The sequence below is a fragment of the Sitophilus oryzae genome, unplaced genomic scaffold (assembly GCF_002938485.1).
Source record: "Sitophilus oryzae breed Bouriz unplaced genomic scaffold, Soryzae_2.0 scaffold_1498_pilon_pilon, whole genome shotgun sequence".
In the NCBI taxonomy this organism is placed as follows: domain Eukaryota; kingdom Metazoa; phylum Arthropoda; class Insecta; order Coleoptera; family Curculionidae; genus Sitophilus; species Sitophilus oryzae.
In genome coordinates this window covers 1,005,170-1,024,338 of record NW_022146167.1, presented here as the reverse complement: position 1 = coordinate 1,024,338, position 19,169 = coordinate 1,005,170, and positions in this window count along the sequence as shown.

The window sequence follows — 19,169 nt, the reverse complement described above, 5'->3', positions numbered from 1 at the left end:
TGATCTTTATGAAAATTTTGATCAAGATCTTTTGAAAATTTTGTTTTTGGGCCGGTTTCCACTTCCCCATCCACCCCTGGTTATCGTTATTAATGTTTATTACAACCCGGACTGTATCGTTAGTCTTTTAAATTTATTTTTAAATTTAGTATAGAGTATCCAATGCAGTGTAATATGACGTTACGACAAAATAGTCACCAAAACTATCTTGTCATATTAAAAAACTACATCAAAAAGTAACGAAATTAAAAAAAAATTGCAAATTAATCGTTGATCTCAGTTGATTTCGTTCTTAAAAATCAACCAAAGCATGTATTGACATGAATCAAAAAATAAAATGCTCAGGAATCATGATTCTGTCCGCAAAATTATATTTCAGAAAAATTTACTAACAAAATTATTGCACAGGGTGTTTTAAAGTTAGGGTCACAAAATTATACTAAAGTTTATAAAAAGCTGAGTTTACGAATTAAAGTTGATATAATAATTATATACAGCTTACTAAAAAATTCATGAAAATAGGTCTAAAAATAACAAAAATATAACACTTTAAAAATTTGACCAAAAATTTCAGTTGCATTTTTTTTGCGTATGAGTGTAGTTCTGCTAACTGCACTACGTTTGTATGAATGGGCTTTTTCTCAATAACGACTTTAAGTTATGTTTGTACAACCAGGTTTTTTTTAGTTTTAAAGATCAAAATAAGAGTATTCATATACTTAGTCGTATCTCAAGATACCTCACGACTCTCTGGAGCCCCCTTTTCCACAAACCAACCGCAAGCAAACCGGCTCTACCCAAATTAAACGCGTAATTTAAAAATCTCCACATATACGAGTCCCGAGTTCAGGAGAGAGACCCCAGAGGCCTCTACCGGCGACGATATAAAAGAATTTAAAATAAACCCCGATAAAAATGGCTCGGTGCCGCTCCTCCCGTGGGGTAACAACGAAAGTTCGCGACGCTACCTCCCTCTATGCCCTCCTTTTAGGGGGGGGGGGGCGACTAAGCCCCCTCGCACAAGTCGACCGAGCAATTTGCATATGTAACTATGTTTCGCATATTGCGGCGTCAGTGGAAGGGAATTATGGGCGCGAGAATAATAATGTCGGAAATATACTTTACGACAATGAGAGAAAAGAAATTGAGTATTAGGTTTATCGTTTATTTGATAGCGAGATGCGTGGCGAGGCGGGAACGATTTGAGCGTCAAGACGGCGGCTTATCAGATTTTACTGCCGTATTTAGAATATTACATGAGGAGAATACATTCTTTTTTCATATATGTTCGGAGTTCTAAGGAGAAATGATTTGATTGAGACTAACCAAATTGTTTCGAGACATTTTTTTTTAACAGGGTAAGTCTTAAATAAGTCCACATATTTTCAGGGCTGGTGGTTAGGTTGTATTTTACTTTGAAAATAAAAAAAAATTACACAAACAATGCATTTTTTCTGTGTTTTAGTTTCTCCAAATCTAATATTTTCCTTATTATCATGGATGTTTTTTGACAAAAAATTTAAAAATTCTCAAAAAAAATGTCGAAAAATATTATTTTTTAACATTTTACCGAGGGGTGTCTCACTGGGGTAAAAAATGTACACGTATTGCCAAAATGTAATTTTATACAAGACTGCCAGTGACTGCCGCGACTGCCTAGCGACTGCCAAGCGACTGCCGATCGACTGCAGATCGACTGCCGATCGACTGCCGAGCGATTGCCTATGACTACCATGTAATTATAGGCGACTGCCGTAAGACTGCCAAAGATTGCCAGAGACTGCCAAGAGAATGTACATGTAATTCCAACAGTGAGACACCCCTCGCATTTTACTTTCACAAAAAAACACCTCAGAGAAAGTTTTTTTTAAAAATAGTTTCACTTATTTAAGACTCATCCAGTATAGTGTGAAGCCCATAGATATGTTTAAATTATATACTACCTTTTTTTTAAATAAAAATAAAAAATATTGTTGCAACCGAATTTAAATTTGAATTTTTGGCGTTATTTAAATAATTTAGGTTGGTAGTATAGCACTGTAAAATTAGGTGGGATTATTAGGTCATCGGGGTGATGGGTGTTAGATTTAATTTGCGAAGGTCGTGTGTCGAGTTATTTTTATTTTAAAATCATCGTAATTAATAAATGGAATTGGGGAAAAATAAACTAAAAGACGTTTTATTTATTTAACCGCCGCGCCGGTCATCGCTACAATATAAAAAAATAAATAAAAATGTATAATACATATACAGGGTGGTCCGAACTGTATTCCGGAAACTTCGGTAGCACATTCTGCAGATAAAAATAATTAAAAAACTTAGTATAAATGTATGTCCTAAAATGCTTAGTTTCGGAGATACAGGGTGTAGAAGTTTCAAATTTATTTCTATTTTTTCCAAATAATTTCGGTTTATTAAGTAACGTCAATATTTGGATGTAAATTGGTGTCTGGGAGTTTTTTGACATGAGAAATTTGATTTTGATGTCAATATGACTCCTATTTGAGGGGGGCGCCATTTACATGTGTTTTAACTGTTTTGAAGAGTAATAACTTTTTGGCCGTAGCTGTATAAAATTATTGAGTAAAAAAATACACATTTCCGTGATATTTTACGTAAAAAATGTCTCTTGGTAAAAATCTCTACGAGCAACCGTTCTCAAGATATTTAGAATGGAAATAGTAAATCCATGTCGTTATTGATCCAAAATAAACATGCAGAGTAGATAGTTATTTGACTGAAATGATTAATTTGGGAATTTTTTATTTTTTTAAATTAATAATAAATTTTTCTTCGAAAAAAATATGAAAAACAGTTTCTGTTGAATGTTTGACACAAAAACGTTTCAAATTTATGATTTCAGTCTAATAACTATTTAGTCAACATGTTTAATTTATGTCAATGATGAGAGAATGATAATTTCGATTCCAAACATCTCGAGAACCATTACTCGTAGCAATTTTTACCTTTTTACGTAAAAAACATAGTGCATTTTTTTACTCAGTAGTTTTATACAGGTACGGATGAAAAGTTATTACACTTCAAAACGTTTAAAACACATGCAGGTGGCGCCCTCTACAAGTAGAAGTCATATTGACATCAAAATCAAATTTCTCATGCCAAAAACTCCCTGGCACTAATTTTCATCTTAATATTGACGTTACTGCAGAAATTATTTGGAAAAAATCTATATAAAAATGAAACTTCTACACCCTGTATCTCCGAAACTAAGCATTTTGGGACATACATTTATGCCAACTTTTTTACTTATTTTTATCTACAGAATATGCTGCCAAAGTTTCCGGAATACAGTTCGGACCACCCTGTATATTGATTTGTTTTGACTCAATATATGCATATATATATATATATATATATATATATATATATATATATATATATATATATATATATATATATATATATATATATATATATATATATATATATATATATATATATAGATTTATTAAACCGCTTATACGAGCCCAAAAACTACGTTGCTTCATTGGGCTCAGACCCGATTTCGACATTTCAGGCCCGGGGTCGGGTCTGAGTACGATTTCAGTGGTTATCGTCTAGAACGGTTTCCCCACTTCCCCTGACCAAATTTCAGCTGGGCCTGAAAAAATGGTTTTATGTTTTTTATATACAATTGGGGGTACACCGGTATTGTCACGGGCGGCGCCACCTTCGACATTAGTATAAGTGTATAAGCCGATTGACGTTGAATCGATGTATTCAGACCCAAGAACCGGCAACACGGTAAAGCAAACTATTAAAGGGAAACGAAGATATAGTCGTGTTATATTTGGTAGAAAACAAAATGCTCATACTCTAATTAGAATATTAAGAAATTCAGACGAAAAAAGTGAAAGTAAGTATTCTTTTAAAATTGTTCCTACTAGTTTCATTTAAAAATATCAATAATTTACGGTCTAATCTTTTTTTTGAATTGCTGTCATCACCGGATTTGTAGAAGTAACTAAACTTTTATTGTCGAAACCGGTCGTTCGGCTAATAAATATTAGAAACAAAATTATTTCGATCGGCGGGTTAAAAATTGTACGAGTACCTAAAATTTATTTCGATGCTATGATTTCGTTGTAGAAGTACCTATTTTTTTATAAAATACTAAAATAATTTTATTAAAATACAATCACAAGTTAAAAAATTAAACATTTTTTTACAGTTAAAAAATTATATCTATCACAAAAATTGTTCAATCATAGATAACAATATGGTATGCTAAATTTGAAAAATTAAAAACAACTAGACTAAAATCATAAGGTGAGGGGAGCCGTATAATCAACTATAATTAGATAAATTGAAAGAAAAAACAAGGCAATAATCAAATCATACCTCAATGCACAATTCAAAGAAATTTACTTAAGCATTAGTTAAATTTATTTTGAGAGATATATTTTTTTTAAAAAAGAAGAAAAAGATTAAACGGCTTAGCCCTCAACAACTCGCAACCGTATACACCAGTGTACACCAGTGCAGACACGCACACTCACAAACTCACACAACCACACACCTACACTAGTGCACACTGATGTTACTGCCTTCAGGCTTCATCAGTACGGTAAGGAACCAGGAAGCGATGAAACCAATCCCAAAACACAAAAAACCAAGAAGCAAACGATGCAACGAGGCACCGTGTGCAACCCAGGAGATGGAAACAAATTGATGAAGAAACGAAAATAAATGATGGAAAATAAAAAGGAGCAAACGGGAGCATAAAGCCCCAATTGAACACTGGTGTATACGGTTGCGAGTTGTTGAGGGCTGAGCCGTTTAATCTTTTTCTTCTTTTTTATATATTTCCCTCACTATTTCTTTCTTGTTCATATATTTTTTTATATATAAAGAAAAGAAGTTATCGTGGGGACTATAATAAAAAGAAGAATGAAATTATTGGACAACCTACAGTAAGATTAGCCATGAAACATGGCTAAAATACGACTACCCGTAGACACTCAGTGTTTCTGCCTTCCAGCTTCATCAATACGGGAGGAATCAGCAACGATGAACTAGCGATCCTGAAAAAAAGAAGAAAAAGGAGAGTTTTCCAGGTTGCAAATGGTGCCTAGTGCCTCGTTTGCTTCCCCTTTTTCTTCTTTTTTCAGGATCGCTAGTTCATCGTTGCTGATTTCTCCCGTATTGATGAAGCTGGAAGGCAGAAACACTGAGTGTCTACGGGTAGTCGTATTTTAGCCATGTTTCATGGCTAATCTTACTGTAGGTTGCCCAATAATTTCATTCTTCTTTTTTATTATAGTCCCCACGATAACTTCTTTTCTTTATTGTTTTCTCTGGGCTAAGGTGATAGCGGCGAGGTATGTAGAAGTACCTCCGCGACGCTTTTTTGGTAGTAACGCTTACGAATTGTGAGCTACTGCTTAACCAGGTTGCAAATGGTGCCTAGTGCCTCGTTTGCTTCCCCTTTTTCTTCTTTTTTCAGGATCGCTAGTTCATCGTTGCTGATTCCTCCCGTATTGATGAAGCTGGATGGAAGAAACACTGAGTGTCTACGGGTAGTCGTACTTTAGCCATGTTTCATGGCTAATCTTACTGTAGGTTGCCCAATAATTTCATTCTTCCTTTTATATATATATATATATATATATATATATATATATATATATATATATATATATATATATATATATATATATATATATATATATTATCATTTCAGTGGTATACATGAAAGTTTTTAAAATAGCTTATATTTTTCTACACACACACACACGTTTGCCTACAAACGTAGAAAACCGGCAACACTGTATGCCGCTTTTGATTTTGTCTCTCTGTCTGTCAACCGGTCATTTATATTATTCTCTGTCACACGCATTAAAATCCAGACCACATAAATTGGATGACCAGCATTTAATTGTTAAATTATCCAGTATTCGTTTCGAAATTCCCTTCAGTAAACATCTCACTCATATTGTAAAAGTTGATTTACCAGATTTATAACGTAAATATCTATAATTTTAAACAATTTTATATTATATAACTTTTACCTAGTTAATCAGTTAATACATCCGGCACAGTAACTGAATTTAGATCAAATTATCTATATTTAATAAACCTATTTTTATCTACCTGGTTTGTTAAAATGCAATCGATTTTATCGGCCCGATACGAACCAGGAAGTGGCGATACTGAAACAGATGGCTTCTTAATAATTAAGTTAGAATACCAGTTAGGATACGGTGGAGGTAAGGGTTTGTACTTAATTTGTGCCGAACATCTGTCAGACAAGCCTTTTAAAACTATTACAATACAATTTAGATTAAGATTTAAAATAAAGATACACCTAATAAAATGTACCTACTTGAAAAGATTTTTATGCCCCCCGTATGGGGATGAACATAAAAATTAATCGGAAAAGGTAATATCTCTGAAATTGGTACTCTTATATTCTGTGCTTTTGAATCAAAGTGGTTGTTTCAGTAATTTCAGAGAGAAAATAATGATTGAGATGGTTAACAATACTGTTTTGGAGGATTTTGGATTGCGCTCTAGTTGCAAAAACGGGACAACAATTACAAGAAATGCTAAATACATAATATACATGGACATGCAAGACTTTCGGCCTTAAGCTGAACATTGATAAAACTAAAATCCGTAAATGCACTCCCCAAAAAAATCATAACAATGCTACAGTAGAGGGAGATGGCCGATTCACCATCAGGAGGTGGAGGTGGAGGGAGTGACGTCAGATGTAAATCAGGTAAGAACGGTTTAAATACGCTAATAAACAAGAATAAACAGAACCGCTTTGGATCCGTTATTGGAACCGCTTTGAACAGCTTTTGAACTTCTTTGGACCGCTTTTTAGCTTTAAACAACATACCTGTTCATATTTTGTTCAAATCTGTTTATTTCTATTTTAAAGCGGTTGTTTCTTGTTTAAACCTGTTTATTCTTGTTTATTAGCGTATTTTAACCATTCTTACCTGATTTACGGCTGACGTCACTCCCCAAGTAGCAAAATCAGTTTTATAAGCGCTCTAAAAACTGCTATACAACATATCTTATAGAACTACGAAAGTCTTATAACGCCCTTTACAGCTCTAATCGAATAGCTATATATAATAGCCAAACCAAAAAAGGCCCAAATTATAAAATCTTTCAGTCCTTTAACATATACTTATATCCTCCTTATATCATCCTAATAAAATATGTTTCTGTTTTGTTAAAAAACTATTTTATAAGGATGTTTTTCGAGGTATTAATACAACCTATCCAAACATGCACTATACGACCATTATATTTATATTTCTTGACGCTCCTATACCGCAGGCATAAAATTATTTTATAAGATTGATAAAACGCTGCCTGTTTTAAACTTAATACGATATGTTTGTTCTTTTGTGTCACTGCTTGCAATAAAAATATCGAATAAAGCATATATAACGTAGAAAAATATTTTCACCTACTTGTTCACCATAATCCGAAAAGATGAAATTATTAAAGCGTCGCCATCGTGCGAAATGGATGATAAGAAAAATACCTATCTATACTTAGTGTAGGTATATTATGACTTGCGATAATTGATCTAGCGCCCAGAATTTGCTTGCGCAACAAATTTTTCTGATAAAATATATGTATGTATTTATCAAAAAATAGAAGCGCCTTAGGTTCGACGGTAATTATCCGATCTGATAAAAATATGAAAATATTTAAATATTTTTGAAAGGTATAATTTTTGATCTGAAGGGCCTTTGAACTCATGTTTTAACTCAATAAATCCGATATAGTACCTTACATCTTTATAAAAAGCATGAATATGGTGCTAATTTGGATTTTTATATTTGTCGTGAGCAATGGCGGCCACTGACAAACCCTTAAATTCACATAAACATGGCGTTAAGTAATACAACAAATATGTGTCATTTAAAAACGTTATAGGACCTTAATGTTTAATAAAGTTGTTTTTACAAGCACTATGAAATTATTTTTCAAAAAAGGACAGTCAGAGATTCTACTCATTTCAAAGGTTGTCAAATTTAGTATTGGATTTATACAATAAGAATATTCATGTAAATAATTTGTAATTTAGCATAGGTAGATAGAGGTACCAGCTACCTAGGTATTAATTATCATTGTATGTATTACCATACCTGTATCCTTATTAAATACTGATGATTTCTTATCATAATTTTATTAAGCTGCAATAATCATAATTAATTCAATTAAATTAGGGGTCAAATTAAATAGATCCTATACAGGACTTACAGGATTGGTCGATACACGCAACTTATCAAAAAATATAAAACAATATCATATTGTTCAATATCAATATTAACCCACATAATTAGGTATTAACATTTTAAGTAGGTACTAATTTCGGTATACATTTTGCTACACGTGGCAACCCCGTATATTATTTTTCGGTGAGTGTAAGGAAGTAGTAAACATCTTTAAGAAACAGAATGCTTTCATAGAGTTCCGTCTAGCTGCACTTTACGACTAATCGGTTATTTTGTGCTGCATTATCTGTTTTATAAAATATTAGCGGGGTGTGACTCCTCTTTCGTTTGACGGGAGTTGGTAGTTTTGTGAAACGGAATGCTGATTATTAATTATAATTATTTGTCAACCGGTAAACGAATTTAATTTTATCGCTTGTTATTCTTTTTCATAATTGACTAGGTATGCCCACCTATATTATTCAAACAACGCAATATCAATTACAATACTCTTTCGCTTTACAGGCGAAGGACTAGGATAATACTTCTTCCGTTTAACGGACAGGAGTCACGACCATTCAAATTCTAACCTAACTCAACTTTCCCAGGTTAAAAGGTAGTAAATTAATTTGTCTTATTATTTTGTCCAAAAAGAGAGCAATAATATTTAAAATTGTGGAGACTATCGAGAAAGGCAGAAAAGAGTTGACGATTGTGTTGGAAAGCTGGGAAAATGGCTAAGGAATATTATTTTGGCCCAAAAAATTTGCTACGAAATTACAAAGGGACTCTACATCTTCTCCGGACCCAAGTTGGTACACTTTCTACTGCAAATTGAAAAGGGGTAATTTGGCTTTTATTTGCGCTCCTTTTGAAATGCCCACTCCTTTTCATCTTCTTCCCTGGTGATAAATCCATATTGGGAATTTCTCACAAAACATCAATAATTATGATGATGTTAATCTTTTTTGAGGTTAAGAAGATATTAATTTTATATTGAAGTAATTTGTGACTTTAGTTCTTTAAGAATTTTATAATAGTGCAAACATGGGCAGTTATACGGCATTTATAAAAATATTTTATTTAGTATTTATAGTGCACAAAATCTTTTTAACCCATTTATTAACATTGTAAGCAACGCCCTTATATATATATATATATATATATATATATATATATATATATATATATATATATATATATATATATATATATATATATATATATATATATATATATATATATATATATATATATATATATACTATAGAACAATTTTATAATTATTTCATAAAGCATTTTGTCTTTGTCCTAAAAAACTGTTTTATTTATCACCTTACGCAGCCTTTAGAGCTTGTATATAACTTTTTCAAAATTGTTTTTTAATGCGGAAATTAAACATGTTATACATAAACAATATAAACTTTATAAAGCTTTTAAAGAACTTTCTTAAACAGTTTTTAAAGCAGTCATATTATGCGCTACACAGCGGTTAAACAACATTTCAAGCCAAAAGAACTTTCATTTTTATAATGCAAGTTGTATAAACAATTATACGATATGAATATAAAACGATTTGCTATAAAAACAAAAATCTCGCGGTCAACCTCCTTAAATGATAAATTACTTCTTAATTCGGCATTAGAAAATACTTATAAAATACTTTAGGTTCGTAAAGCAATTATTTTGTTACTTGGGTCCCTCCACCTCCACCTTCTGGTGGTGAATCGGCCATCTCTCTCTACTTGCTACAAATCGGAGAAAAACTATTGGAATATGTAACGGGATTCAATTACCTCGACAGTTTGAATTCGGAAAAGGCCAATATCGACTCTCGAAATTCACACAGAATTAGCAGCGCCTCAAGAGCATTCTGGAAATTAAAAGACAGGGGTTTCTACAATCATGACATGAGCACAAATACGAAACTTACAGTCTACCGTGAAATAATAATCCTCCCCATGTTATATGCCATCATGTTGAAGCAAAACCTGGGTGCCGTAAACGCATTAACAAGTTGCAACAGAGACACTTCAGATAACTCATAAGAATCAAATGGTACCACCATGTCTTAAACGTTTCGTCCTTGAAAATACACAAAAAAACATACGCAAAGAGGTGAAACAATGAAGTCGGGCATTGCAGATCATGTCAGGTCCAAGCAGTGGCGCATCTAGAGATTGAGTCTGGGAGGGGTAGTGGTAATATTTAAGTAAAGTAACTAGGTTTAAATTAAATTTACCTTGAGAGGTATTGCGACAGTGGAAAAAATAAACTTGGATTGGCTTGCATTTTTTATTTTGATTAGTGTTATTAATTTCTTTAATCTACGACAATGTCATTATGACACATTTAACATTGTCATTTGGATGTCCATTATGGCTTTCATAATAGCACTAGTGCTACCGTATGATCGAATAAAAACGGCGTCAGCGATGGCTATGAAATGAAAATCGCTGTCATTTTATGTGTAAAATTATATGGGAAATGTCATCGATCGTCATTTCCAAGCCAACTGGACGCCGTTTTTTTTCGATCATACGGTATTATGAATTCATAATAACACGCAAATTTTAAAATAAGAAACAAGCAAAAAAGGTACCTAAATACGTTTATTTATTGTAAACATTAATTATAATATCAGTACAATTGGTTAAATTTATTCCAGACGATGACAGGTGAGTTGAGTTTTTAGAAAGTAAATTTATTTCCTGAGTGCTTGAACTTGTTGAAGACCCATCATTGCCAGAAATGTTACCCAAAATATTACATGACAATTTTTTCTTATTTTCTTTGGAATTTTCTATATAGCTCTCTGCCACTGTGTTAGAGCGCCAACCACCATATCTTTTAACAGTTAATAAATCCACTCCTGAATCTGCAAGCAACGACGCAGACGATCTACGGAAACAATGTCCAGTGTATTGTTGTGGATTTGGAAGACTTAGGAACAATGCTATTTTATACGGCATTTTCCCTAAAGTATTAATGCCAACGGGTTGCTTAATACATTTTCCATTTCTGTACCCCACAAAAAATCGAGTATGCTTTGTGTTGCTTGGCCGCAAAGCTATATATCTTCGAACCATTCCCACCATATTTATTCCTTCAGCATTCCCTTTCGTTATAAAAAAATCTCATGATATCTTTATTTTCGTAAATGGAATAATGACATGAATGCATTGTCCTTCATCTTTAACATTTTGCAGCTGCAGATTTGTCAACACGATGCGCCGGCAGGCTCCCGCAAGTCCCACTATCAATGAAACTTTTGTCAGGAAATAAGTTTTATGATCAGCTTCCAACAAAAAACGAGTTATGTCTTCTTTTCTTAAAATTCTCGATTTTTTTGACCGAAATCCTTCCGAATTTCTTTTTAGAAATGCAATTAAATGGACGTACTTACTAATATCTGTATTTTTCTTCACTGATATAACTGAACGTAGCATGGAATAATATACCCAAAGTGATGAAGCCTCCCTATGTTTTGAAAGATGTTCAAAATATGCCAGGAAAACCTTTTCGTTACTACTATTCTTGATTCCTTTCCCTTTACACCAATCTTCAAGTTTTACATAGGCTTGCTCATATGTTTGTCTTGATTTTTCGGGAAGTAGGGAATCGACAACGTTTTGCGCAATGCCTTCAATATCCGAAGGGACCCTTTCAGAATCAGAATCACTCATATTAATATTATTTTTTGCTTTTTGCTAAAACTGAACGTTTAACACAAAATTGATCATCAATAATTGAGTTGTCCAAGTCAAAATGGAAACAATCAACAAGCACGGTTACCACGGCTTCGACTAATATGGGCAATTGATAATATTGAATTTTAATTTTTATGAGGATATCTCTGATATTTTAAATTAAATCAAATCTCTTTGGATCGTCCCTCGTGTCGCGTCGTAGATTAAATTTTGAATGATACACGTTCGATACGAACTTTTTAATGAAACTTGTGTAACTAAGCCACTCGGCTAACCTTTTACACGCGTTTCATTATGATGTTCGTATCGAACTTGTATCATTAATAACTATTATGACAGTTTTATCTTATGCCATATTTTACCTTACTTATAAATTACTTTCTGGGAGGTGAAATTACCCCCATTACCCCTCCCTTATATGCGCCCCTGGGTCCAAGCACCACAACATAAAATGGTCGGAAGCCCGGGTTGTGCAATACTGAATCGTTGTCTACCACATTCAAAGTAAGGTTCTTGAAAAAGTTAGTTGCGAGAGCGCTCAAGTCATGATTACTAAATCCCGCCTAAGATGGGCTGGTCACGTATGCAGGATGTAAAAAAACCGCCTAGCGAAATCGCTACTTTACGGTGAGCTTGTGACAGTAAGAGGAAACCGGGTGGACAATTCAAAAGGTACAAGAATATTTTCCATGAAAACAAAAAAGGGATATAAGCATGCAGAATCAGTAGAGGGAAGCAACGCACAAGAGAATGCAATAGAGAAGAATTGAGAACTCAGTTAACAACGACAACCAAAAAGTAAAGAGTCAACAAAGTAATGTGACTTTTGAATGTCCAGAGTGCCAATGAGAGATAACCTCACATACGGGCTTTTCAGTCACAGAAAAGCTCCTGAAAGAAAACGCTTTGCGTAACCATCTTCTAATGCGTGTCGAATACTTGTCAGCTAGTAAACGCAATGGCAGTAGTAGTAGTAGGAGTAAACTGGCACTAATGTCATTTAAGTATCTGTGTTTATTGTTGTAAACTAAAACAATAATTATTTTTGTTTGGTGTCTGACATTTGGGTAATACAGGTCACAGACAAGTAAGCTGAAATATATTCCCAACTTTAAAGAAAACAAATCGGCCAATTACCCTATATCCTATCAAGATTTCTTTGCCCGATTTAAACAGGTGTTAAGGCAATAAACCGAAAATTGAGTGGACGATTTGGCTCATCCTGCCGGGAGGGCGAGGCGCGGCGAGGGGAAGCAGAGAGGCCGGCACCAATTTTAGGACGATTATTCTCGGGATCCAGTCAATCAATCCGTACCGTGTTATTAAGGAATATCGAATCACCAGTCCGAAAAAAAATATATAATACAAAAGTTTAAATCGTAAATGGCCCTCGAGACCGTGGGCTGTTTAATTATATTTTTTCTTCTTTGTCGTCATTATTTTTTGGGTAAATTCTTTTCGGGAAAAAATCGACTCGGGCCTTTCTTAGATACGAATCGAAGAAGAACGCAAAAGGCTGCCAGATATAATAACAGGTGGAACAGAGGAGAATTTGGCGAAGGGTTCCGAGTGTGAAACAATCAGTCAAGAGTTAGGTCTCGTGTTAGTTCGTTTTTTTCTCTTTCTATCTCAGATTGTCGTTTGCGAAAATTGATTGAGTTTTAAGATAATGGCGGTGCGGGTCAGTAATTCGTAGTTTCGGGCAGATCGAGACGATTTATTAGGTTTCTTTGCCGTTTACCTGGATAAATATTATTAGCTTGCATAGAGTTATTGATAAAAAAAATAATGTCTTAAATTAAACCTCTTTCGGTTTTATCTTAGTGGATAATAGTTATTATGGCTAAAAATAAATTATATTTGAATGATTAGGATTGGAAGACACCGTTTTGATGATAATTATAGTAAGATGGTTTCAGAGTTTTGTCATTGGTAAAAATGTTTACATTAAATCCAAAATTACACAGATTACTTCTTTATCACCTAGTTTTAATTAAATTAAATTTTGTTTTCTTAATTTTGGTGTTAAGTAAAAAATATATTAGTTATGTTTATATAGGTGAAACATCTAGCCCTTAAATGTTCGAATTAAAGAACATAAAGATTATTTAAGAAAGGGCGATTTTCACAAATCTAAGATTTGTCAGCATTCATGGGACACAGGGCACAGAGTAGATTTTAACAACGCAAGTCCTTTTTGATACAATCTAATAAAAATATATGTATTGCACATGCATCTGTAAATATTAGTAATGTATGGCAATCCCCTCTTTGATTTTAATGAACATAACATAAATAAACATATCATACGTAAAAATTAAAAACAAATTAAAAAATAATCATACAGAAAGTTTGAAGCTTTTTGGTTTTACCTTATTAAGTAATTGTTATGAGGTAGTAATTGTTAATTTTGAAGTTTAACTTGATATAATGCCATTTTAACAGAAGGTCAATGGTTTTTATAGACGTATCTGTTTAAAAAAACTAAAGTGTTCTCGAAGAGTTGCATTTAGATATTATAAATAGTTTTTTCTTTGTTCTTTGTGTTTTTTTTTTCAAATTCAAATTCAAATTCAAATTCAAATTTCTTTATTAGACCCCATTAAGTTTTACAGAATAATATTAGTATTAATAAATGTGTGTCTAAAGGGATCGCACCGCGATTAAAAAACCAATACAATGGCACAAAGTGCCAGAGTGGTACGACCCCAAATACAAAATAGAAATAAATTAAATTGCAAAAATAAACAGAATTAAAAAAATTAAAATTATATAAAAAAAATGAAAATATAATTTTATCAGGGATGAGCGGAGATAAGCAGAGAGGCATAATGAAAAAGTGTAAAAACCGGAATAGCAACCAATGACGGGCATATCAGAAGAATAAGATCTCACAAATCAGTCGAAGAAATTATAATATTTACGAATTTAATAAATTATTTTTAATTTGTTTTTTATAATCTGTAAAGGATTGAAATTTAAAGTTATTAGAAATATTATTCCACAAATGTGGCGCTATGAAACTGAAAGATTTTTGGAAGTTAGCTGTTTGGTGTTGAGGAATTTTAAAATAATGCACTTGTCTAGTCGAATGATCATGGTCAACGTAGTGAAACAATGAGAACAAATAGGGAGGCTGCTCTGTAGTTAAAATTCGATAAATGAATGTCATTAAATGAAATTGTCGTCTGTTAGTTATGGATAAAATAGATAAATTTTTAAGATGTGGCGTTATATGATCTCTAAAAGGAATGTTAAAAGAAAACCGTAGACACGAATTTTGAAGTATTTGGATTTTTCTAGAGAATCTAGCGTTTATGGATGTACCATAAACAACATCGCCATAATCAAATAAAGATAAAATAAGTGTGTCCCATAATTGATACTTAGTCTTTGATGGTATATATTTCTTAAGAGACGAAAAATTCTTCAAAAATATTTTCCATAACATAATTGCATATTTTTTAAAATTTTCCTGGTTAAACCCAGGAAACCTGTTTTTTTGCTTCCGACGACGGGAAGAGATATACTTCCCGAAACGTTAAGCATTTTTTGTCCGTTAGTCAAATGTGTTTATTAGTAAACCACTGCTGACAATAAGTCTCCGTTGTATTAACGCAGCAGTGTTTAAAAAAATAAATATTTTATTTTGTAGATTTTCTTACAGTTGCGAGATACCCATAGGATTTATTGGAGAAGTATAGGTTCATAGGTTTTAAATATCAAACCTGCATTTACTTAAACCGGAAAAATTCATCGTATTTTTATATTTTAGGGTCTTAAACACAACTTATTCAGTACCAGCTGGTCATTTTTGCTAGTTTCGGGGTATCTGCGTTTCACTTGCTGCGCCTGTTCTCGTACCTATAGAGGCAGTCAAAGCACCAGTTATGATATCTTTTATAAAGGAAGTTTCAATGAAGCTCAGAATATGACTTGTTACATAACATAAGGAACCGCAGCAAGATATGGGAGGTCTTGAATATCTTAGAAGTAGATAGACCTTTGCTTAAGATAATAAAAGAGCTATATAAAGAAAATGAATCGTACGTTAAGATAGGACACAGGCTATCTAATCCAATTAACACCACAAAAGGGTTGCGACAAGGATGCGACAGCTTATCTCTTCTGATTTTCAACGCTTACGTCGAAGTAGCCCTTAGGGAATGGAAAACGAAATGTCAAGGTATGGGAATACCCATTGGGGACAACACACTATTTACCTTGAGTTTTACAGACAATCAGGTCGTGATTGCGCAGGACTCATACGATCTAGAGTTCATGACTAAGAGGCTTTATCAAGAATACAACAAATGGGGACTTCAGGTCAGTCTAAAGAAGACCGAATACTTAGCTGTCAATTCCAACGCTTGTTTTGAAGTCTTCATTAATGATAACGTCCAGATTCAACAAGTAGACAAATTTAAATACCTGGATGGTATTATCAACAACGAGGGTTTGGGCAAAGTAGAAATACAAACCCGAATTCAGAAGAGCAAAAAAGTTATTGGATGTCTTAACAGCCTCTGGTGGGACCGAAACTTGTCTGCAACAACTAAAAAGAGACTTGGAAGAACATTGGTGGAGTCAGTTCTTTGCTATGATACAGAGCTATGGACTCTGAGTGCAGACGCAAAGCGCAAAATCCAAGTGGTTGAAATGGACTACCTTAGAAGAAGTGCAGGTATATCTAGGATGGAAAAAAAGACAAACATCGAGGTCAGGCGTATCATGAATGCATCGGAGGAAACAGTACTAGATCGAATCGAAAAATCCAGCTTAAAATGGTTTGGACATGTTCTGCGTATGCCGGAGAACAGGTGGCCAAAAAGAGTTTTTCAATGGGCTCCCCAGGGCGGAAGAAAGAGAGGTTGACCTAGAAAATCCTGGAACGGAACGGTTACGGAAGCAATGGAAGCTCGTAACCTAGAAGCTGACGACGCTCTAAACCGAGATGTGTGGCGTAGGGTAACGGGAAGGCACCAATAGGCTGTAGTTGGAAATGAGTATTAAATACTTAAACCAAATTCCCGTTTATATATATATATATATATATATATATATATATATATATATATATATATATATATATATATATATATATATATATATATATATATATATATATATATATATATATATATATATATATATATATATATATATATATAATATATATATACATAACATAAGATAAGCGAATATCTATGTAGGAAGGCAGAAAAAATGTAAATTATTGTTTAATTTGAATTGCTGTCTAATGAATAGGCTATAGCACAAGTCTCAATCGTTTTTATAAACTCAGTTTCAATGGAGCTCAAAACCAGCCTTGTTACTTGAAATCTGACAAAGAATATAAGAATTGTTTGTGCACTATGTGCCCATATTTGTAGTGAAACTTCTTACTAACAACTATTAAATTGAAGGATTTGAAGGATATATATTTTTTTAGGAATGCTATATATAAACTTCAAAAAAATTAGAGTTAATATAAAACCGTATAGTCAAAAAAACGATAAAAACGTTATAAAACGTTAATATAAAACCGTTTAGTTAATATAAAACCGTATATTCTAGCTTTATAATTTTATGTTTTTTTTAAATTTTTATTAAAAACGATAATTCACTCGGCCGGATAGCAGAAATACCCGGCCGAATAGCCCTGGCATCTGTGGCCATTAAACCAAAACACTACTACTACTATGTCTCTGACTACTACTAACTACTACTAACCAACAATTTGTTTTGTGTGGTCTGTAGTCTGTTTTTTTTAAATATTTTGTTTATTATTCAAGTTGGGGATTTATTTTTAATGTAAGTAAAATCGTTAGGCAACTACTAAACTCATAGAATATATATTTCTTTTGCATAATCAAAATAGTGACTCTAAATTTTACATAACCAAATTGTCACTCTAAATCGCTGTCTTTTTTAGACAGATGTCACTTATCTTGTCATTATTCGAATTCGCAGAATGTTGTTAACAAAAGTTTCATCTTAAAATAAAATGTTAATCAATCACAATTGTTTACAATCTCCACCATTTACCGGATTAATAATACAGAAATAACAGTTCAATTACAGACAATTCATTATTCACAGCAATATACAGTAACTTTATTAAATTATATTCATACTCTCGTTGACTGGCAAATGAGCTAGATGCTTTACCTACGTTATTCAGAAGCTACAAACCTATCGATGAAAATATGCATAAAAATTTATTTTTTTCTTCAACCTTGATTTTCTTCATGAAAATGAAGGTTGGTACAGTATCAAGTTTGTTATAGTGATTTTCTTAGCCGCGTATGGCACAGATCGTTACCCAGTGTTGCCAGGGCCTGTGTCACGGCCTTGGATTTTTACTCCCAACGGGCGTAAAGAAGTTTCACTTCAAAAAAAAATTCTGAAAAAGTATGCGCGGTGGCGTTTTTTTACAAGAGACAAAAAAGTAGTAAATACATATGCAGTGGTGGTAAATATAAAATTTATGTAGGGTCAAATGTTAAAGCACTTAGCAAAATATAGATACCTCAAATCTCATTTAGATCAGAATATCGGTTCTTAAAATATCTTAAAAAACGTGTTTATTTTTTTAAAGTTTGATGCCCTCTAACGGACTAACGAAGCACTTTTGTATAGAGGTAAATTGTGCCCGATGAACTTATATTGATTCCAAAAAAAAATATTGGGATACCCTGTATTAATATTAGAATAATCGTTTGGCGTTTAGCATAATGACGGATTAGAATTATCTCCTTCGAAATCCGCAGGCCATATTATCCTCCTGCCATACGTCATGCTAATGCCCGATCCGTTCCCTAAATTCGCGTACGACCATAAAAATCGAAACTGGTTCTCCGTTCTTTCGGCGGCGCGGCCAGACCCATCGTCGAATTTCTTACAAATTTCGTGCCGCACAGCTCGAATCTGCATAATCGACGACCATATGCAGCTCTATTTTTTGCTCTCGGGGCAGCAAGGGGCCCTGCACTATGGGCCAGTTCTCGCAGAGATCGGTATCGGCGCAGGATATGTGCCCCGAGGCAACAATTACGGACTATTTCGTCCGAAACGAGCCGTGGTTTGGGCAAAACGAGAGAAAATAAAGATCTAATCGGACGCTCGTCTTCTAAATTTCAAATTTTATTATAATTACTCGTTGTTTTTTTATTTCGATAGAGTTTTTCAGCGATTTTGTTTAGTGTAATATTGGAGAAAAATATGAAACGTTAGAAAAAAAGATCATGTT